Raw genomic sequence first — 23,005 nt, 5'->3', positions numbered from 1 at the left:
CCAAAAACTCCACCCCCTCAAATGAAACAAATGGAGCACATGCCCCTTCAAATTATACAACAAAGAAACATCAATCATTGGCCATTTTAATTAAAAACCCCACCCCCTCAAATAAAAAAAAATGGAGCACCCACCCCTTCAAATTATACAACATATAAATAACATATCCACCATGATGTAAATGGGACCCATGGGGACACCTTTAATCAGTGTGTTTTCCATTGGCATTTCCTACCCCTCTGCCTCATCCGCTTCCTCGCCTACTGCTCCTCCTCAATGGTTCCTCACTGCCTGCAGCAAGGCTGCTTGAGGGCTGCTGTGGAATGCAGGTCAGATGGCCTACGAGGATGTCCTTGATCAGCTGTGGGGCATGGAGGGCCCGATTGCTGACTGCACCGGCTCAGTTGCAGCAGCAGTGTGGGATGGCTGGGGTGTAGATCGTCAGGGTGCAAGGCGGACTGGCAGTGGCAGGAGCCAGAATGCTGTCATGAGGAAGGACAGCACCTTCCATTTCCAGCAGCACACTGCCACTCCTCCAGGACGCGCCAGAGCATCAGGAGCAATATGTGCCCCCACAGATTGCTGACCTGCTGCGGCACAATCCGTTCCCCATCCGACTGTGGGGAAGACAGAAAGGATAGCGGCATACACCGCTTGCATGGCAGCACTCTGAGACTGAATGAACGCAGGGAGTGCTTAAACCACTGCAGTCTGATCTTCACCCTCTGGAGTCTGAGCTTCACTCTCTGCAGTCTGATCTTCACCCTCTGCAGTCTGAGCTTCACTCTCTGCAGTCTGAGCTTCACTCTCTGCAGTCTGATCTTCACTCTCTGCAGTCTGATCTTCAATCTCTGCAGTCTGAGCTTCACTCTCTGCAGTCTGATCTTCACCCTCTGCAGTCTGAGCTTCACCCTCTGCAGACTGAGCTTCACTCTCTGCAGTCTGAGCTTCACTCTCTGCAGTCTGATCTTCACTCTCTGCAGTCTGATCTTCACTCTCTGCAGTCTGATCTTCAATCTCTGCAGTCTGATCTTCACCCTCTGCAGTCTGATCTTCACTCTCTGCAGTCTGAGCTTCACCCTCTGCAGTCTGATCTTCACTCTCTGCAGTCTGAGCTTCACCCTCTGCAGTCTGATCTTCACCCTCTGCAGTCTGATCTTCACTCTCTGCAGTCTGATCTTCACCCTCTGCAGTCTGATCTTCACTCTCTGCAGTCTGATCTTCACTCTCTGCAGTCTGATCTTCACCCTCTGCAGTCTGAGCTTCACTCTCTGCAGTCTGATCTTCACCCTCTGCAGTCTGATCTTCACTCTCTGCAGTCTGAGTTTCACTCTCTGCAGTCTGATCTTCACCCTCTGCAGTCTGATCTTCACCCTCTGCAGTCTGATCTTCAATCTCTGCAGTCTGATCTTCACTCTCTGCAGTCTGAGCTTCACTCTCTGCAGTCTGAGCTTCACTCTCTGCAGTCTGATCTTCACTCTCTGCAGTCTGATCTTCAATCTCTGCAGTCTGATCTTCACTCTCTGCAGTCTGATCTTCACTCTCTGCAGTCTGAGCTTCACTCTCTGCAGTCTGATCTTCAATCTCTGCAGTCTGATCTTCACTCTCTGCAGTCTGAGCTTCACTCTCTGCAGTCTGAGCTTCACTCTCTGCAGTCTGATCTTCAATCTCTGCAGTCTGAGCTTCACTCTCTGCAGTCTGATCTTCACTCTCTGCAGTCTGATCTTCACCCTCTGCAGTCTGAGCTTCACCTTCTGCAGTCTGATCTTCACTCTCTGCAGTCTGATCTTCACCCTCTGCAGTCTGAGCTTCACTCTCTGCAGTCTGAGCTTCACTCTCTGCAGTCTGAGCTTCACTCTCAGCAGTCTGATCTTCACTCTCTGCAGTCTGAGCTTCACTCTCTGCAGTCTGATCTTCACTCTCTGCAGTCTGATCTTCACTCTCTGCAGTCTGATCTTCACCCTCTGCAGTCTGATCTTCACCCTCTGTAGTCTGATCTTCACTCTCTGCAGTCTGATCTTCACTCTCTGCAGTCTGATCTTCACTCTCTGCAGTCTGATCTTCAATCTCTGCAGTCTGATCTTCACCCTCTGCAGTCTGATCTTCACTCTCTGCAGTCTGATCTTCACTCTCTGCAGTCTGATCTTCACCCTCTGCAGTCTGATCTTCACTCTCTGCAGTCTGATCTTCACTCTCTGCAGTCTGATCTTCACCCTCTGCAGTCTGAGCTTCACTCTCTGCAGTCTGATCTTCACCCTCTGCAGTCTGATCTTCACTCTCTGCAGTCTGAGCTTCACTCTCTGCAGTCTGAGCTTCACTCTCTGCAGTCTGATCTTCACCCTCTGCAGTCTGATCTTCACCCTCTGCAGTCTGATCTTCACCCTCTGCAGTCTGAGCTTCACTCTCTGCAGTCTGATCTTCACCCTCTGCAGTCTGAGCTTCACCCTCTGCAGTCTGAGCTTCACTCTCTGCAGTCTGAGCTTCACTCTCTGCAGTCTGATCTTCACCCTCTGCAGTCTGAGCTTCACTCTCTGCAGTCTGAGCTTCACTCTCTGCAGTCTGATCTTCACTCTCTGCAGTCTGATCTTCAATCTCTGCAGTCTGATCTTCACTCTCTGCAGTCTGATCTTCACCCTCTGCAGTCTGAGCTTCACTCTCTGCAGTCTGAGCTTCACTCTCTGCAGTCTGAGCTTCACCCTCTGCAGTCTGAGCTTCACTCTCTGCAGTCTGAGCTTCACTCTCTGCAGTCTGATCTTCACCCTCTGCAGTCTGAGCTTCACCCTCTGCAGTCTGATCTTCACTCTCTGCAGTCTGATCTTCACCCTCTGCAGTCTGATCTTCACCCTCTGCAGTCTGAGCTTCACTCTCTGCAGTCTGAGCTTCACTCTCTGCAGTCTGAGTTTCACTCTCTGCAGTCTGATCTTCACTCTCTGCAGTCTGAGCTTCACTCTCTGCAGTCTGATCTTCACTCTCTGCAGTCTGATCTTCACTCTCTGCAGTCTGATCTTCAATCTCTGCAGTCTGATCTTCACCCTCTGCAGTCTGATCTTCACTCTCTGCAGTCTGATCTTCACTCTCTGCAGTCTGAGCTTCACCCTCTGCAGTCTGATCTTCAATCTCTGCAGTCTGATCTTCACCCTCTGCAGTCTGATCTTCACTCTCTGCAGTCTGATCTTCACTCTCTGCAGTCTGATCTTCACCCTCTGCAGTCTGAGCTTCACTCTCTGCAGTCTGATCTTCACCCTCTGCACTCTGATCTCCACTCTCTGCAGTCTGAGCTTCACTCTCTGCAGTCTGATCTTCACCCTCTGCAGTCTGATCGTCACCCTCTGCAGTCTGATCTTCACCCTCTGCAGTCTGAGCTTCACTCTCTGCAGTCTGAGCTTCACTCTCTGCAGTCTGAGCTTCACTCTCTGCAGTCTGATCTTCACTCTCTGCAGTCTGAGCTTCACTCTCTGCAGTCTGATCTTCACTCTCTGCAGTCTGATCTTCACTCTCTGCAGTCTGATCTTCAATCTCTGCAGTCTGATCTTCACCCTCTGCAGTCTGATCTTCACTCTTTGCAGTCTGATCTTCACTCTCTGCAGTCTGAGCTTCACCCTCTGCAGTCTGATCTTCAATCTCTGCAGTCTGATCTTCACCCTCTGCAGTCTGATCTTCACTCTCTGCAGTCTGATCTTCACTCTCTGCAGTCTGATCTTCACCCTCTGCAGTCTGATCTTCACCCTCTGCAGTCTGATCTTCACTCTCTGCAGTCTGATCTTCACTCTCTGCAGTCTGATCTTCACCCTCTGCAGTCTGATCTTCACCCTCTGCAGTCTGATCTTCACCCTATGCAGTCTGATCTTCAATCTCTGCAGTCTGATCTTCACCCTCTGCAGTCTGATCTTCACTCTCTGCAGTCTGATCTTCACCCTCTGCAGTCTGAACTTCACCCTCTGCAGTCTGATCTTCACCCTATGCAGTCTGATCTTCAATCTCTGCAGTCTGATCTTCACCCTCTGCAGTCTGATCTTCACTCTCTGCAGTCTGATCTTCACTCTCTGCAGTCTGAGCTTCACTCTCTGCAGTCTGATCTTCACTCTCTGCAGTCTGATCTTCACTCTCTGCAGTCTGATCTTCACCCTCTGCAGTCTGAGCTTCACCCTCTGCAGTCTGAGCTTCACCCTCTGCAGTCTGATCTTCACCCTCTGCAGTCTGATCTTCACCCTCTGCAGTCTGATCTTCACCCTCTGCAGTCTGATCTTCACTCTCTGCAGTCTGATCTTCACTCTCTGCAGTCTGATCTACACCCTCTGCAGTCTGATCTTCACCCTCTGCAGTCTGATCTTCACCCTCTGCAGTCTGATCTTCACCCTCTGCAGTCTGATCTTCACCCTCTGCAGTCTGATCTTCACCCTCTGCAGTCTGATCTTCACTCTCTGCAGTCTGATCTTCACCCTCTGCAGTCTGATCTTCACCCTCTGCTGTCTGAGCTTCACTCTCTGCAGTCTGATCTTCACCCTCTGCAGTCGGATCTTCACTCTCTGCAGTCTGATCTTCACTCTCTGCAGTCTGATCTTCACCCTCTGCAGTCTGATCTTCACCCTCTGCAGTCTGATCTTCACTCTCTGCAGTCTGAGCTTCACTCTCTGCAGTCTGATCTTCACTCTCTGCAGTCTGAGTTTCACTCTCTGTAGTCTGATCTTCACTCTCTGCAGTCTGATCTTCACCCTCTGCAGTCTGAGCTTCACTCTCTGCAGTCTGATCTTCACCCTCTGCAGTCTGATCTTCACTCTCTGCAGTCTGAGCTTCACTCTCTGCAGTCTGATCTTCACTCTCTGCAGTCTGATCTTCACTCTCTGCAGTCTGAGCTTCACCCCTGCAGTCTGATCTTCACCCTCTGCAGTCTGAGCTTCACTCTCTGCAGTCTGATCTTCACTCTCTGCAGTCTGAGCTTCACTCACTGCAGTCTGATCTTCACCCTCTGCAGTCTGAGCTTCACTCTCTGCAGTCTGATCTTCACTCTCTGCAGTCTGAGCTTCACTCTCTGTAGTCTGATCTTCACTCTCTGCAGTCTGATCTTCACCCTCTGCAGTCTGAGCTTCACTCTCTGCAGTCTGATCTTCAACCTCTGCAGTCTGATCTTCACTCTCTGCAGTCTGATCTTCACCCACTGCAGTCTGATCTTCACCCTCTGCAGTCTGATCTTCACTCTCTGCAGTCTGATCTTCACCCTCTGCAGTCTGATCTTCACCCTCTGCAGTCTGATCTTCACCCTCTGCAGTCTGATCTTCACCCTCTGCAGTCTGATCTTCACTCTCTGCAGTCTGATCTTCACTCTCTGCAGTCTGATCTTCACCCTCTGCAGTCTGATCTTCACCCTCTGCAGTCTGAGCTTCACTCTCTGCAGTCTGATCTTCACCCTCTGCAGTCGGATCTTCACTCTCTGCAGTCTGATCTTCACTCTCTGCAGTCTGATCTTCACCCTCTGCAGTCTGAGCTTCAGCCTCTGCAGTCTGATCTTCACCCTCTGCAGTCTGATCTTCATCCTCTGCAGTCTGATCTTCACTCTCTGCAGTCTGAGCTTCACCCTCTGCAGTCTGATCTTCACCCTCTGCAGTCTGATCTTCACCCTCTGCAGTCTGATCTTCATTCTCTGCAGTCTGAGCTTCACCCTCTGCAGTCTGATCTTCACCCTCTGCAGTCTGAGCTTCACTCACTGCAGTCTGATCTTCACTCTCTGCAGTCTGAGCTTCACACTCTGCAGTCTGATCTTCACTCTCTGCAGTCTGATCTTCACTCTCTGCAGTCTGACCTTCACCCTCTGCAGTCTGATCTTCACTCTCTGCAGTCTGATCTTCACTCTCTGCAGTCTGATCTTCACCCTCTGCAGTCTGAGCTTCACCCTCTGCAGTCTGAGCTTCACCCTCTGCAGTCTGAGCTTCACTCTCTGCAGTCTGATCTTCACTCTCTGCAGTCTGATCTTCACTCTCTGCAGTCTGAGCTTCACTCTCTGCAGTCTGATCTTCACTCTCTGCAGTCTGATCTTCACTCTCTGCAGTCTGAGCTTCACCCTCTGCAGTCTGATCTTCACCCGCTGCAGTCTGAGCTTCACCCTCTGCAGTCTGATCTTCACTCTCTGCAGTCTGATCTTCACTCTCTGCAGTCTGAGCTTCACTCACTGCAGTCTGATCTTCACCCTCTGCAGTCTGAGCTTCACTCTCTGCAGTCTGATCTTCACTCTCTGCAGTCTGAGCTTCACTCTCTGTAGTCTGATCTTCACTCTCTGCAGTCTGATCTTCACCCTCTGCAGTCTGAGCTTCACTCTCTGCAGTCTGATCTTCAACCTCTGCAGTCTGATCTTCACTCTCTGCAGTCTGATCTTCACCCTCTGCAGTCTGATCTTCACCCTCTGCAGTCTGATCTTCACTCTCTGCAGTCTGATCTTCACCCTCTGCAGTCTGATCTTCACCCTCTGCAGTCTGATCTTCACCCTCTGCAGTCTGATCTTCACCCTCTGCAGTCTGATCTTCACCCTCTGCAGTCTGATCTTCACTCTCTGCAGTCTGATCTTCACTCTCTGCAGTCTGATCTTCACCCTCTGCAGTCTGATCTTCACCCTCTGCAGTCTGAGCTTCACTCTCTGCAGTCTGATCTTCACCCTCTGCAGTCGGATCTTCACTCTCTGCAGTCTGATCTTCACACTCTGCAGTCTGATCTTCACCCTCTGCAGTCTGATCTTCACTCTCTGCAGTCTGATCTTCACTCTCTGCAGTCTGACCTTCACTCTCTGTAGTCTGATCTTCACTCTCTGCAGTCTGATCTTCACCCTCTGCATCTGATCTTCACCCTCTGCAGTCTGATCTTCACCCTCTGCAGTCTGATCTTCACTCTCTGCAGTCTGAGCTTCACTCTCTGCAGTCTGATCTTCACTCTCTCTGCAGTCTGAGCTTCACTCACTGCAGTCTGATCTTCACCCTCTGCAGTCTGAGCTTCAGCCTCTGCAGTCTGATCTTCACCCTCTGCAGTCTGATCTTCACTCTCTGCAGTCTGAGCTTCACCCTCTGCAGTCTGATCTTCACCCTCTGCAGTCTGATCTTCACCCTCTGCAGTCTGATCTTCACTCTCTGCAGTCTGAGCTTCACCCTCTGCAGTCTGATCTTCACCCTCTGCAGTCTGAGCTTCACTCACTGCAGTCTGATCTTCACTCTCTGCAGTCTGAGCTTCACTCTCTGCAGTCTGATCTTCACTCTCTGCAGTCTGATCTTCACTCTCTGCAGTCTGATCTTCACCCTCTGCAGTCTGAGCTTCACCCTCTGCAGTCTGAGCTTCACCCTCTGCAGTCTGAGCTTCACTCTCTGCAGTCTGATCTTCACTCTCTGCAGTCTGATCTTCACTCTCTGCAGTCTGAGCTTCACTCTCTGCAGTCTGATCTTCACACTCTGCAGTCTGATCTTCACCCTCTGCAGTCTGAGCTTCACTCTCTGAAGTCTGCCCTTCGCTCTCTGCAGTCTGAGCTTCACTCTCAGCAGTCTGAGCTTCACTCTCTGCAGTCTGATCTTCACTCTCTGCAGTCTGATCTTCACCCTCCGCAGTCTGACCTTCACCCTCTGCAGTCTGATCTTCACTCTCTGCAGTCTGATCTTCACCCTCTGCAGTCTGATCTTCACCCTCTGCAGTCTGAGCTTCACTCTCTGCAGTCTGATGTTCACTCTCTGCAGTCTGAGCTTCACTCTCTGCAGTCTGATCTTCACCCTCTGCAGTCTGACCTTCACCCTCTGCAGTCTGATCTTCACCCTCTGCAGTCTGATCTTCACTCTCTGCAGTCTGATCTTCACTCTCTGCAGTCTGACCTTCACCCTCTGCAGTCTGAGCTTCACTCTCTGCAGTCTGATCTTCACCCTCTGCAGTCTGATCTTCACTCTCTGCAGTCTGATCTTCACTCTCTGCAGTCTGATCTTCACTCTCTGCAGTCTGATCTTCACTCTCTGCAGTCTGATCTTCACCCTCTGCAGTCTGATCTTCACTCTCTGCAGTCTGACCTTCACCCTCTGCAGTCTGAGCTTCACTCTCTGCAGTCTGATCTTCACCCTCTGCAGTCTGAGCTTCACTCTCTGCAGTCTGACCTTCACCCTCTGCAGTCTGAGCTTCACTCTCTGCAGTCTGAGCTTCACCCTCTGCAGTCTGAGCTTCACTCTCTGCAGTCTGATCTTCACTCTCTGCAGTCTGACCTTCACCCTCTGCAGTCTGATCTTCACTCTCTGCAGCCTGATTTTCACTCTCTGCAGTCTGACCTTCACCCTCTGCAGTCTGAGCTTCACTCTCTGCAGTCTGAGCTTCACCCTCTGCAGTCTGATCTTCACTCTCTGCAGTCTGATCTTCACCCTCTGCAGTCTGATCTTCACCCTCTGCAGTCTGATCTTCACTCTCTGCAGTCTGAGCTTCACCCTCTGCAGTCTGATCTTCACTCTCTGCAGTCGGATCTTCACCCTCTGCAGTCTGATCTTCACCCTCTGCAGTCTGATCTTCACTCTCTGCAGTCTGATCTTCACTCTCTGCAGTCTGACCTTCACCCTCTGCAGTCTGATCTTCACTCTCTGCAGTCTGATCTTCACTCTCTGCAGTCTGACCTTCACTCTCTGCAGTCTGAGCTTCACCCTCTGCAGTCTGAGCTTCATTCGCTGCAGTCTGATCTTCACCCTCTGCAGTCTGATCTTCACTCTCTGCAGTCTGATCTTCACCCTCTGCAGTCTGAGCTTCATTCGCTGCAGTCTGATCTTCACTCTCTGCAGTCTGATCTTCACTCTCTGCAGTCTGAGCTTCACCCTCTGCAGTCTGATCTTCACTCTCTGCAGTCTGAGCTTCACCCTCTGCAGTCTGATCTTCACCCTCTGCAGTCTGATCTTCACTCTCTGCAGTCTGATCTTCACTCTCTGCAGTCTGAGCTTCACCCTCTGCAGTCTGATCTTCACTCTCTGCAGTCTGATCTTCACTCTCTGCAGTCTGATCTTCACTCTCTGCAGTCTGATCTTCACCCTCTGCAGTCTGATCTTCACCCTCTGCAGTCTGATCTTCACTCTCTGCAGTCTGACCTTCACCCTCTGCAGTCTGATCTTCACTCTCTGCAGTCTGATCTTCACTCTCTGCAGTCTGATCTTCACTCTCTGCAGTCTGACCTTCACTCTCTGCAGTCTGATCTTCACCCTCTGCAGTCTGATCTTCACTCTCTGCAGTCTGATCTTCATCCTCTGCAATCTGATCTTCACTCTCTGCAGTCTGAGCTTCACCCTCTGCAGTCTGATCTTCACCCTCTGCAGTCTGATCTTCACTCTCTGCAGTCTGATCTTCACCCTCTGCAGTCTGATCTTCACTCTCTGCAGTCTGATCTTCACCCTCTGCAGTCTGATCTTCACTCTCTGCAGTCTGATCTTCACCCTCTGCAGTCTGAGCTTCACCCTCTGCAGTCTGATCTTCACCGTCTGCAGTCTGATCTTCACCCTCTGCAGTCTGAGCTTCACCCTCTGCAGTCTGATCTTCACCCTCTGCAGTCTGATCTTCACTCTCTGCAGTCTGAGCTTCACTCTCTGCAGTCTGAGCTTCACCCTCTGCAGTCTGAGCTTCACCCTCTGCAGTCTGATCTTCACTCTCTGCAGTCTGATCTTCACTCTCTGCAGTCTGAGCTTCACCCTCTGCAGTCTGATCTTCACTCTCTGCAGTCTGATCTTCACTCTCTGCAGTCTGACCTTCACCCTCTGCAGTCTGATCTTCACTCTCTGCAGTCTGACCTTCACCCTCTGCAGTCTGATCTTCACTCTCTGCAGTCTGATCTTCACCCTCTGCAGTCTGATCTTCACTCTCTGCAGTCTGATCTTCACCCTCTGCAGTCTGATCTTCACTCTCTGCAGTCTGATCTTCACTCTCTGCAGTCTGACCTTCACTCTCTGCAGTCTGATCTTCACTCTCTGCAGTCTGACCTTCACCCTCTGCAGTCTGATCTTCACCCTCTGCAGTCTGAGCTTCACCCTCTGCAGTCTGATCTTCACCCTCTGCAGTCTGATCTTCACCCTCTGCAGTCTGATCTTCACTCTCTGCAGTCTGAGCTTCACTCTCTGCAGTCTGAGCTTCACCCTCTGCAGTCTGATCTTCACCCTCTGCAGTCTGATCTTCATTCTCTGCAGTCTGAGCTTCACCCTCTGCAGTCTGATCTTCACCCTCTGCAGTCTGAGCTTCACTCACTGCAGTCTGATCTTCACTCTCTGCAGTCTGAGCTTCACACTCTGCAGTCTGATCTTCACTCTCTGCAGTCTGATCTTCACTCTCTGCAGTCTGACCTTCACCCTCTGCAGTCTGATCTTCACTCTCTGCAGTCTGATCTTCACTCTCTGCAGTCTGATCTTCACCCTCTGCAGTCTGAGCTTCACCCTCTGCAGTCTGAGCTTCACCCTCTGCAGTCTGAGCTTCACTCTCTGCAGTCTGATCTTCACTCTCTGCAGTCTGATCTTCACTCTCTGCAGTCTGAGCTTCACTCTCTGCAGTCTGATCTTCACTCTCTTCAGTCTGATCTTCACTCTCTTCAGTCTGATCTTCACTCTCTGCAGTCTGAGCTTCACCCTCTGCAGTCTGATCTTCACCCGCTGCAGTCTGAGCTTCACCCTCTGCAGTCTGATCTTCACTCTCTGCAGTCTGATCTTCACTCTCTGCAGTCTGAGCTTCACTCACTGCAGTCTGATCTTCACCCTCTGCAGTCTGAGCTTCACTCTCTGCAGTCTGATCTTCACTCTCTGCAGTCTGAGCTTCACTCTCTGTAGTCTGATCTTCACTCTCTGCAGTCTGATCTTCACCCTCTGCAGTCTGAGCTTCACTCTCTGCAGTCTGATCTTCAACCTCTGCAGTCTGATCTTCACTCTCTGCAGTCTGATCTTCACCCTCTGCAGTCTGATCTTCACCCTCTGCAGTCTGATCTTCACTCTCTGCAGTCTGATCTTCACCCTCTGCAGTCTGATCTTCACCCTCTGCAGTCTGATCTTCACCCTCTGCAGTCTGATCTTCACCCTCTGCAGTCTGATCTTCACTCTCTGCAGTCTGATCTTCACTCTCTGCAGTCTGATCTTCACCCTCTGCAGTCTGATCTTCACCCTCTGCAGTCTGATCTTCACCCTCTGCAGTCGGATCTTCACTCTCTGCAGTCTGATCTTCACTCTCTGCAGTCTGATCTTCACTCTCTGCAGTCTGACCTTCACTCTCTGTAGTCTGATCTTCACTCTCTGCAGTCTGATCTTCACCCTCTGCAGTCTGATCTTCACCCTCTGCAGTCTGATCTTCACCCTCTGCAGTCTGATCTTCACTCTCTGCAGTCTGAGCTTCACTCTCTGCAGTCTGATCTTCACTCTCTCTGCAGTCTGAGCTTCACTCACTGCAGTCTGATCTTCACCCTCTGCAGTCTGAGCTTCAGCCTCTGCAGTCTGATCTTCACCCTCTGCAGTCTGATCTTCACTCTCTGCAGTCTGAGCTTCACCCTCTGCAGTCTGATCTTCACCCTCTGCAGTCTGATCTTCACCCTCTGCAGTCTGATCTTCACTCTCTGCAGTCTGAGCTTCACCCTCTGCAGTCTGATCTTCACCCTCTGCAGTCTGAGCTTCACTCACTGCAGTCTGATCTTCACTCTCTGCAGTCTGAGCTTCACCCTCTGCAGTCTGATCTTCACTTTCTGCAGTCTGATCTTCACTCTCTGCAGTCTGATCTTCACTCTCTGCAGTCTGATCTTCACCCTCTGCAGTCTGAGCTTCACCCTCTGCAGTCTGAGCTTCACCCTCTGCAGTCTGAGCTTCACTCTCTGCAGTCTGATCTTCACTCTCTGCAGTCTGATCTTCACTCTCTGCAGTCTGAGCTTCACTCTCTGCAGTCTGATCTTCACTCTCTGCAGTCTGATCTTCACCCTCTGCAGTCTGAGCTTCACTCTCTGAAGTCTGCCCTTCGCTCTCTGCAGTCTGAGCTTCACTCTCAGCAGTCTGAGCTTCACTCTCTGCAGTCTGATCTTCACTCTCTGCAGTCTGATCTTCACCCTCCGCAGTCTGACCTTCACCCTCTGCAGTCTGATCTTCACTCTCTGCAGTCTGATCTTCACCCTCTGCAGTCTGATCTTCACCCTCTGCAGTCTGAGCTTCACTCTCTGCAGTCTGATGTTTACTCTCTGCAGTCTGAGCTTCACTCTCTGCAGTCTGATCTTCACCCTCTGCAGTCTGACCTTCACCCTCTGCAGTCTGATCTTCACCCTCTGCAGTCTGATCTTCACTCTCTGCAGTCTGAGCTTCACTCTCTGCAGTCTGATCTTCACCCTCTGCAGTCTGATCTTCATTCTCTGCAGTCTGATCTTCACTCTCTGCAGTCTGATCTTCACTCTCTGCAGTCTGATCTTCACTCTCTGCAGTCTGATCTTCACCCTCTGCAGTCTGATCTTCACTCTCTGCAGTCTGATCTTCACCCTCTGCAGTCTGAGCTTCACTCTCTGCAGTCTGACCTTCACCCTCTGCAGTCTGAGCTTCACTCTCTGCAGTCTGAGCTTCACCCTCTGCAGTCTGAGCTTCACTCTCTGCAGTCTGATCTTCACTCTCTGCAGTCTGACCTTCACCCTCTGCAGTCTGATCTTCACTCTCTGCAGCCTGATTTTCACTCTCTGCAGTCTGACCTTCACCCTCTGCAGTCTGAGCTTCACTCTCTGCAGTCTGAGCTTCACCCTCTGCAGTCTGATCTTCACTCTCTGCAGTCTGATCTTCACCCTCTGCAGTCTGATCTTCACCTCTGCAGTCTGATCTTCACTCTCTGCAGTCTGAGCTTCACCCTCTGCAGTCTGAGCTTCACCCTCTGCAGTCTGATCTTCACTCTCTGCAGTCTGATCTTCACCCTCTGCAGTCGGATCTTCACTCTCTGCAGTCTGATCTTCACTCTCTGCAGTCTGATCTTCACTCTCTGCAGTCTGACCTTCACTCTCTGTAGTCTGATCTTCACTCTCTGCAGTCTGATCTTCACCCTCTGCAGTCTGATCTTCACCCTCTGCAGTCTGATCTTCACCCTCTGCAGTCTGATCTTCACTCTCTGCAGTCTGAGCTTCACTCTCTGCAGTCTGATCTTCACTCTCTCTGCAGTCTGAGCTTCACTCACTGCAGTCTGATCTTCACCCTCTGCAGTCTGAGCTTCAGCCTCTGCAGTCTGATCTTCACCCTCTGCAGTCTGATCTTCACTCTCTGCAGTCTGAGCTTCACCCTCTGCAGTCTGATCTTCACCCTCTGCAGTCTGATCTTCACCCTCTGCAGTCTGATCTTCACTCTCTGCAGTCTGAGCTTCACCCTCTGCAGTCTGATCTTCACCCTCTGCAGTCTGAGCTTCACTCACTGCAGTCTGATCTTCACTCTCTGCAGTCTGAGCTTCACCCTCTGCAGTCTGATCTTCACTCTCTGCAGTCTGATCTTCACTCTCTGCAGTCTGATCTTCACCCTCTGCAGTCTGAGCTTCACCCTCTGCAGTCTGAGCTTCACCCTCTGCAGTCTGAGCTTCACTCTCTGCAGTCTGATCTTCACTCTCTGCAGTCTGATCTTCACTCTCTGCAGTCTGAGCTTCACTCTCTGCAGTCTGATCTTCACTCTCTGCAGTCTGATCTTCACCCTCTGCAGTCTGAGCTTCACTCTCTGAAGTCTGCCCTTCGCTCTCTGCAGTCTGAGCTTCACTCTCAGCAGTCTGAGCTTCACTCTCTGCAGTCTGATCTTCACTCTCTGCAGTCTGATCTTCACCCTCCGCAGTCTGACCTTCACCCTCTGCAGTCTGATCTTCACTCTCTGCAGTCTGATCTTCACCCTCTGCAGTCTGATCTTCACCCTCTGCAGTCTGAGCTTCACTCTCTGCAGTCTGATGTTTACTCTCTGCAGTCTGAGCTTCACTCTCTGCAGTCTGATCTTCACCCTCTGCAGTCTGACCTTCACCCTCTGCAGTCTGATCTTCACCCTCTGCAGTCTGATCTTCACTCTCTGCAGTCTGATCTTCACTCTCTGCAGTCTGAGCTTCACTCTCTGCAGTCTGATCTTCACCCTCTGCAGTCTGATCTTCATTCTCTGCAGTCTGATCTTCACTCTCTGCAGTCTGATCTTCACTCTCTGCAGTCTGATCTTCACTCTCTGCAGTCTGATCTTCACCCTCTGCAGTCTGATCTTCACTCTCTGCAGTCTGACCTTCACCCTCTGCAGTCTGAGCTTCACTCTCTGCAGTCTGATCTTCACCCTCTGCAGTCTGAGCTTCACTCTCTGCAGTCTGACCTTCACCCTCTGCAGTCTGAGCTTCACTCTCTGCAGTCTGAGCTTCACCCTCTGCAGTCTGAGCTTCACTCTCTGCAGTCTGATCTTCACTCTCTGCAGTCTGACCTTCACCCTCTGCAGTCTGATCTTCACTCTCTGCAGCCTGATTTTCACTCTCTGCAGTCTGACCTTCACCCTCTGCAGTCTGAGCTTCACTCTCTGCAGTCTGAGCTTCACCCTCTGCAGTCTGATCTTCACTCTCTGCAGTCTGATCTTCACCCTCTGCAGTCTGATCTTCACCTCTGCAGTCTGATCTTCACTCTCTGCAGTCTGAGCTTCACCCTCTGCAGTCTGAGCTTCACCCTCTGCAGTCTGATCTTCACTCTCTGCAGTCGGATCTTCACCCTCTGCAGTCTGATCTTCACCCTCTGCAGTCTGATCTTCACTCTCTGCAGTCTGATCTTCACTCTCTGCAGTCTGACCTTCACCCTCTGCAGTCTGATCTTCACTCTCTGCAGTCTGATCTTCACTCTCTGCAGTCTGACCTTCACTCTCTGCAGTCTGAGCTTCACCCTCTGCAGTCTGAGCTTCATTCGCTGCAGTCTGATCTTCACCCTCTGCAGTCTGATCTTCACTCTCTGCAGTCTGATCTTCACCCTCTGCAGTCTGAGCTTCATTCGCTGCAGTCTGATCTTCACTCTCTGCAGTCTGATCTTCACTCTCTGCAGTCTGAGCTTCACCCTCTGCAGTCTGATCTTCACTCTCTGCAGTCTGAGCTTCACCCTCTGCAGTCTGATCTTCACCCTCTGCAGTCTGATCTTCACTCTCTGCAGTCTGATCTTCACTCTCTGCAGTCTGAGCTTCACCCTCTGCAGTCTGATCTTCACTCTCTGCAGTCTGATCTTCACTCTCTGCAGTCTGATCTTCACTCTCTGCAGTCTGATCTTCACCCTCTGCAGTCTGAGCTTCACTCTCTGCAGTCTGATCTTCACTCTCTGCAGTCTGAGCTTCACCCTCTGCAGTCTGATCTTCACTCTCTGCAGTCTGATCTTCACTCTCTGCAGTCTGACCTTCACCCTCTGCAGTCTGACCTTCACCCTCTGCAGTCTGATCTTCACTCTCTGCAGTCTGATCTTCACCCTCTGCAGTCTGATCTTCACTCTCTGCAGTCTGATCTTCACCCTCTGCAGTCTGATCTTCACTCTCTGCAGTCTGATCTTCACTCTCTGCAGTCTGACCTTCACTCTCTGCAGTCTGATCTTCACTCTCTGCAGTCTGACCTTCACCCTCTGCAGTCTGATCTTCACCCTCTGCAGTCTGAGCTTCACCCTCTGCAGTCTGATCTTCACCCTCTGCAGTCTGATCTTCACCCTCTGCAGTCTGATCTTCACTCTCTGCAGTCTGAGCTTCACTCTCTGCAGTCTGAGCTTCACCCTCTGCAGTCTGATCTTCACCCTCTGCAGTCTGATCTTCATTCTCTGCAGTCTGAGCTTCACCCTCTGCAGTCTGATCTTCACCCTCTGCAGTCTGAGCTTCACTCACTGCAGTCTGATCTTCACTCTCTGCAGTCTGAGCTTCACACTCTGCAGTCTGATCTTCACTCTCTGCAGTCTGATCTTCACTCTCTGCAGTCTGACCTTCACCCTCTGCAGTCTGATCTTCACTCTCTGCAGTCTGATCTTCACTCTCTGCAGTCTGATCTTCACCCTCTGCAGTCTGAGCTTCACCCTCTGCAGTCTGAGCTTCACCCTCTGCAGTCTGAGCTTCACTCTCTGCAGTCTGATCTTCACTCTCTGCAGTCTGATCTTCACTCTCTGCAGTCTGATCTTCACTCTCTGCAGTCTGAGCTTCACTCTCTGCAGTCTGATCTTCACTCTCTTCAGTCTGATCTTCACTCTCTGCAGTCTGAGCTTCACCCTCTGCAGTCTGATCTTCACCCGCTGCAGTCTGAGCTTCACCCTCTGCAGTCTGATCTTCACTCTCTGCAGTCTGATCTTCACTCTCTGCAGTCTGAGCTTCACTCACTGCAGTCTGATCTTCACCCTCTGCAGTCTGATCTTCACTCTCTGCAGTCTGATCTTCACTCTCTGCAGTCTGAGCTTCACTCTCTGTAGTCTGATCTTCACTCTCTGCAGTCTGATCTTCACCCTCTGCAGTCTGAGCTTCACTCTCTGCAGTCTGATCTTCAACCTCTGCAGTCTGATCTTCACTCTCTGCAGTCTGATCTTCACCCTCTGCAGTCTGATCTTCACCCTCTGCAGTCTGATCTTCACTCTCTGCAGTCTGATCTTCACCCTCTGCAGTCTGATCTTCACCCTCTGCAGTCTGATCTTCACCCTCTGCAGTCTGATCTTCACCCTCTGCAGTCTGATCTTCACTCTCTGCAGTCTGATCTTCACTCTCTGCAGTCTGATCTTCACCCTCTGCAGTCTGATCTTCACCCTCTGCAGTCTGATCTTCACCCTCTGCAGTCGGATCTTCACTCTCTGCAGTCTGATCTTCACTCTCTGCAGTCTGATCTTCACTCTCTGCAGTCTGACCTTCACTCTCTGTAGTCTGATCTTCACTCTCTGCAGTCTGATCTTCACCCTCTGCAGTCTGATCTTCACCCTCTGCAGTCTGATCTTCACCCTCTGCAGTCTGATCTTCACTCTCTGCAGTCTGAGCTTCACTCTCTGCAGTCTGATCTTCACTCTCTCTGCAGTCTGAGCTTCACTCACTGCAGTCTGATCTTCACCCTCTGCAGTCTGAGCTTCAGCCTCTGCAGTCTGATCTTCACCCTCTGCAGTCTGATCTTCACTCTCTGCAGTCTGAGCTTCACCCTCTGCAGTCTGATCTTCACCCTCTGCAGTCTGATCTTCACCCTCTGCAGTCTGATCTTCACTCTCTGCAGTCTGAGCTTCACCCTCTGCAGTCTGATCTTCACCCTCTGCAGTCTGAGCTTCACTCACTGCAGTCTGATCTTCACTCTCTGCAGTCTGAGCTTCACCCTCTGCAGTCTGATCTTCACTTTCTGCAGTCTGATCTTCACTCTCTGCAGTCTGATCTTCACTCTCTGCAGTCTGATCTTCACCCTCTGCAGTCTGAGCTTCACCCTCTGCAGTCTGAGCTTCACCCTCTGCAGTCTGAGCTTCACTCTCTGCAGTCTGATCTTCACTCTCTGCAGTCTGATCTTCACTCTCTGCAGTCTGAGCTTCACTCTCTGCAGTCTGATCTTCACTCTCTGCAGTCTGATCTTCACCCTCTGCAGTCTGAGCTTCACTCTCTGAAGTCTGCCCTTCGCTCTCTGCAGTCTGAGCTTCACTCTCAGCAGTCTGAGCTTCACTCTCTGCAGTCTGATCTTCACTCTCTGCAGTCTGATCTTCACCCTCCGCAGTCTGACCTTCACCCTCTGCAGTCTGATCTTCACTCTCTGCAGTCTGATCTTCACCCTCTGCAGTCTGATCTTCACTCTCTGCAGTCTGATGTTCACTCTCTGCAGTCTGAGCTTCACTCTCTGCAGTCTGATCTTCACCCTCTGCAGTCTGACCTTCACCCTCTGCAGTCTGATCTTCACCCTCTGCAGTCTGATCTTCACTCTCTGCAGTCTGATCTTCACTCTCTGCAGTCTGACCTTCACCCTCTGCAGTCTGAGCTTCACTCTCTGCAGTCTGATCTTCACTCTCTGCAGTCCGACCTTCACCCTCTGCAGTCTGAGCTTCACTCTCTGCAGTCTGACCTTCACCCTCTGCAGTCTGATCTTCACTCTCTGCAGTCTGATCTTCACCCTCTGCAGTCTGATCTTCATTCTCTGCAGTCTGATCTTCACTCTCTGCAGTCTGATCTTCACTCTCTGCAGTCTGATCTTCACTCTCTGCAGTCTGATCTTCACCCTCTGCAGTCTGATCTTCACTCTCTGCAGTCTGACCTTCACCCTCTGCAGTCTGAGCTTCACTCTCTGCAGTCTGAGCTTCACCCTCTGCAGTCTGATCTTCACTCTCTGCAGTCTGACCTTCACCCTCTGCAGTCTGATCTTCATTCTCTGCAGTCTGATCTTCATTCTCTGCAGTCTGATCTTCACTCTCTGCAGTCTGACCTTCACCCTCTGCAGTCTGAGCTTCACTCTCTGCAGTCTGATCTTCACCCTCTGCAGTCTGAGCTTCACTCTCTGCAGTCTGACCTTCACCCTCTGCAGTCTGAGCTTCACTCTCTGCAGTCTGAGCTTCACCCTCTGCAGTCTGAGCTTCACTCTCTGCAGTCTGATCTTCACTCTCTGCAGTCTGACCTTCACCCTCTGCAGTCTGATCTTCACTCTCTGCAGCCTGATTTTCACTCTCTGCAGTCTGACCTTCACCCTCTGCAGTCTGAGCTTCACTCTCTGCAGTCTGAGCTTCACCCTCTGCAGTCTGATCTTCACTCTCTGCAGTCTGATCTTCACCCTCTGCAGTCTGATCTTCACCTCTGCAGTCTGATCTTCACTCTCTGCAGTCTGAGCTTCACCCTCTGCAGTCTGAGCTTCACCCTCTGCAGTCTGATCTTCACTCTCTGCAGTCGGATCTTCACCCTCTGCAGTCTGATCTTCACCCTCTGCAGTCTGATCTTCACTCTCTGCAGTCTGATCTTCACTCTCTGCAGTCTGACCTTCACCCTCTGCAGTCTGATCTTCACTCTCTGCAGTCTGATCTTCACTCTCTGCAGTCTGACCTTCACTCTCTGCAGTCTGAGCTTCACCCTCTGCAGTCTGAGCTTCATTCGCTGCAGTCTGATCTTCACCCTCTGCAGTCTGATCTTCACTCTCTGCAGTCTGATCTTCACCCTCTGCAGTCTGAGCTTCATTCGCTGCAGTCTGATCTTCACTCTCTGCAGTCTGATCTTCACTCTCTGCAGTCTGAGCTTCACCCTCTGCAGTCTGATCTTCACTCTCTGCAGTCTGAGCTTCACCCTCTGCAGTCTGATCTTCACCCTCTGCAGTCTGATCTTCACTCTCTGCAGTCTGATCTTCACTCTCTGCAGTCTGAGCTTCACCCTCTGCAGTCTGATCTTCACTCTCTGCAGTCTGATCTTCACTCTCTGCAGTCTGATCTTCACTCTCTGCAGTCTGATCTTCACCCTCTGCAGTCTGAGCTTCACTCTCTGCAGTCTGATCTTCACTCTCTGCAGTCTGACCTTCACCCTCTGCAGTCTGATCTTCACTCTCTGCAGTCTGATCTTCACTCTCTGCAGTCTGATCTTCACTCTCTGCAGTCTGACCTTCACTCTCTGCAGTCTGATCTTCACCCTCTGCAGTCTGATCTTCACTCTCTACAGTCTGATCTTCATCCTCTGCAATCTGATCTTCACTCTCTGCAGTCTGAGCTTCACCCTCTGCAGTCTGATCTTCACCCTCTGCAGTCTGATCTTCACTCTCTGCAGTCTGATCTTCACCCTCTGCAGTCTGATCTTCACTCTCTGCAGTCTGATCTTCACCCTCTGCAGTCTGATCTTCACTCTCTGCAGTCTGATCTTCACCCTCTGCAGTCTGAGCTTCACCCTCTGCAGTCTGATCTTCACCGTCTGCAGTCTGATCTTCACCCTCTGCAGTCTGAGCTTCACCCTCTGCAGTCTGATCTTCACCCTCTGCAGTCTGAGCTTCACTCTCTGCAGTCTGATCTTCACTCTCTGCAGTCTGAGCTTCACTCTCTGCAGTCTGAGCTTCACTCTCTGTAATCTGATCTTCACTCTCTGCAGTCTGAGCTTCACTCTCTGCAGTCTGAGCTTCACCCTCTGCAGTCTGATCTTCACCGTCTGCAGTCTGATCTTCACCCTCTGCAGTCTGAGCTTCACTCTCTGCAGTCTGATCTTCACTCTCTGCAGTCTGAGCTTCACTCTCTGCAGTCTGAGCTTCACCCTCTGCAGTCTGAGCTTCACCCTCTGCAGTCTGATCTTCACTCTCTGCAGTCTGATCTTCACTCTCTGCAGTCTGAGCTTCACCCTCTGCAGTCTGATCTTCACTCTCTGCAGTCTGATCTTCACTCTCTGCAGTCTGACCTTCACCCTCTGCAGTCTGATCTTCACTCTCTGCAGTCTGACCTTCACCCTCTGCAGTCTGATCTTCACTCTCTGCAGTCTGATCTTCACCCTCTGCAGTCTGATCTTCACTCTCTGCAGTCTGATCTTCACTCTCTGCAGTCTGACCTTCACTCTCTGCAGTCTGATCTTCACTCTCTGCAGTCTGACCTTCACCCTCTGCAGTCTGATCTTCACCCTCTGCAGTCTGAGCTTCACCCTCTGCAGTCTGATCTTCACCCTCTGCAGTCTGATCTTCACTCTCTGCAGTCTGAGCTTCACCCTCTGCAGTCTGATCTTCACCCTCTGCAGTCTGATCTTCACTCTCTGCAGTCTGATCTTCGCCCTCTGCAGTCTGATCTTCACTCTCTGCAGTCTGATCTTCACCCTCTGCAGTCTGATCTTCACCCTCTGCAGTCTGAGCTTCACCCTCTGCAGTCTGATCTTCACTCTCTGCAGTCTGATCTTCACCCTCTGCAGTCTGATCTTCACTCGCTGCAGTCTGATCTTCACTCTCTGCAGTCTGAGCTTCACTCTCTGCAGTCTGATCTTCACTCTCTGCAGTCTGAGCTTCACTCTCTGCAGTCTGAGCTTCACTCTCTGTAATCTGAGCTTCACCCTCTGCAGTCTGAGAGTGCATGCCAATAACCTGTGTCAGCATGATATCACGAAGACTTTGCGTGGCTTCGGCCTGTGATGTCACGGCTGCTGCCATGTCAACGATGGCATGCGCTATCACCACTGGGACCTCATTGTCACTCGCTGAGGTCGTTTACCAGTCTAGACCGGCAAGGATGGTCTCAGTGGACAGCTGAGAGGCGCGGCCCATGTTGGAGGTGGCCTCCGGCACATAAACACCAAGTGCAGTCACGCATTGCAGCACAGTCCCTAGTCATCATCATAGGCAGTCCCTCGGAATCGAGGAAGACTTGCTTCCACTCCTAAAGTGAGTTCTTTGGTGGCTGATCAGTCCAATATGAGAGCTACAGACTCTGTTACAGGGGGGACAGACATTCGTCAGGGGAAGGCGGTGGGTGGGGTGGGGCTGATTTACCACACACTCCTTCTGCTGCCGACGCCTGACCTCTTCACACTCGCAGCATTGAGATTCGAAGAGCTCAATGCCCTCCCAGATGCACTTTCTCCACCTAGGGCGGTCTTCGGCCAGGGACTCCCAGGTGTCAGTGGTGAGGTCGCACTTCAACAGGGAGGCTTTGAGGATGTCCTTGTAACATTTCCACTGCCCATCTTTGGCTCGTTTGCCGTGAAGGAGCTCCACATAGAGCAATTGCTTAGGGAATCTCGTGTCTGGCATGCGAACTATGTGGCCTGCCCAGCGAAGCTGATCAAGTATGGTCAGTGCTTCAATGCTGGGGATGTTAGCCTGGGCGAGGACACTGCTGTTGGTGCACCTGTCCTCCCAGGGGATTTGCAGGATCTTGCGGAGTCCCTAGTGCACCCATCATCTGATGGTGCATCTGCGATAACTCCCTGATCAGACCCTCCCAATCGAGGTCCTCATCTGCCTGACTCCTGGGTCTAGTGAGAAGGAGGAACTGAAGGAAATCCTTATTGGTGGGGAATTGTGTTAGGAAATTGATGGGAATGAAGTCTGATAAATCCCCGGGGCCTGCATCCCAGAGTACCTGATCTTAGAGGCAGCAGCACTGGTTGCACAGGCATTCTTGGTAGGGGAAGAAGAAACGAGGTTGATTTACAATGCAGATACGTCAACTAACGAAATACCAGAAGAAAAAGTTCACAGCACTAAACAAGCTGCTACCCCCACACACAGACAAAACCGGGAGAACAGGCTCTCGACAGCAGGCAGAAGCCATCAAGCTGCTACCCCCACACACAGACAAAACCAGGAGAACAGACTCTCGACAGCAGGCAGAAGCCATCAAGGGCCACAGGAACGGCCGTTCACACCTCATCAACCCACAATGCGAGCAATCAACTACAAACTGAGAATAGCTCAAGAGAGATCAGCCAGACGCAGCTCATTCTTTGGGAACTCTTTGAACAATGGAACAGGTCTGTGCTGGAGGTGTGGGGGTGGGCACTCGTCAAGGGGATGTCGATTTCAGCAGACTGTTTGCAGAAATTGTGAATATACAGGGCATTTGGCCCGCATGTGCAAAAAAACGGCAGCTCGGCTGGTATACGAATCGGATGGGTCGGAAAGCGGACCAGAAGATGGTGGGGACAGTACCCGGGACACCGGTGTACAGCGGGTCAACACGATCAATGGCCGCTGCTCCTACAACAGGACGCCTCCTATAATGATGAGGGTCCTACTCAACGGGATATCTGTCAACATGGAGCTGGATACAGGAGCGAGTCAATCTCTCATGGGCGCTCAACAATTTGAACAACTGTGGCCGCATAAAAGAGACAGACCAAAACTCACAAGGGTCGTCACCACACAAAGGACCTATACCAAAGAAATCGTACCAGTCCTCGGCAGCGCCATACTCTCTGTCACACACAAAGGGACAGTGAACCGACTTCCCCTGAGGATTGTCCCCGGAGACCCCCCAGCACTGCTGGGGAGAAGCTGGCTGGCAAAACTAAACTGGAAATGGGATGATGTCCATGCCATGTCATTAGAGGAACGGACCTCCTGCTCAACAGTTATAAAGCGATTTGAACATCTCTTTCAGCCAGGTGTGAGCACTTTCAAAGGGGCCAAAGTCAAAATCTAATCACACAGG

This window comes from Pristiophorus japonicus, chromosome 9 (genome assembly GCF_044704955.1).
Source record: "Pristiophorus japonicus isolate sPriJap1 chromosome 9, sPriJap1.hap1, whole genome shotgun sequence".
NCBI lineage: Eukaryota > Metazoa > Chordata > Chondrichthyes > Pristiophoridae > Pristiophorus > Pristiophorus japonicus.
This window is presented reverse-complemented; position numbering follows the sequence as displayed.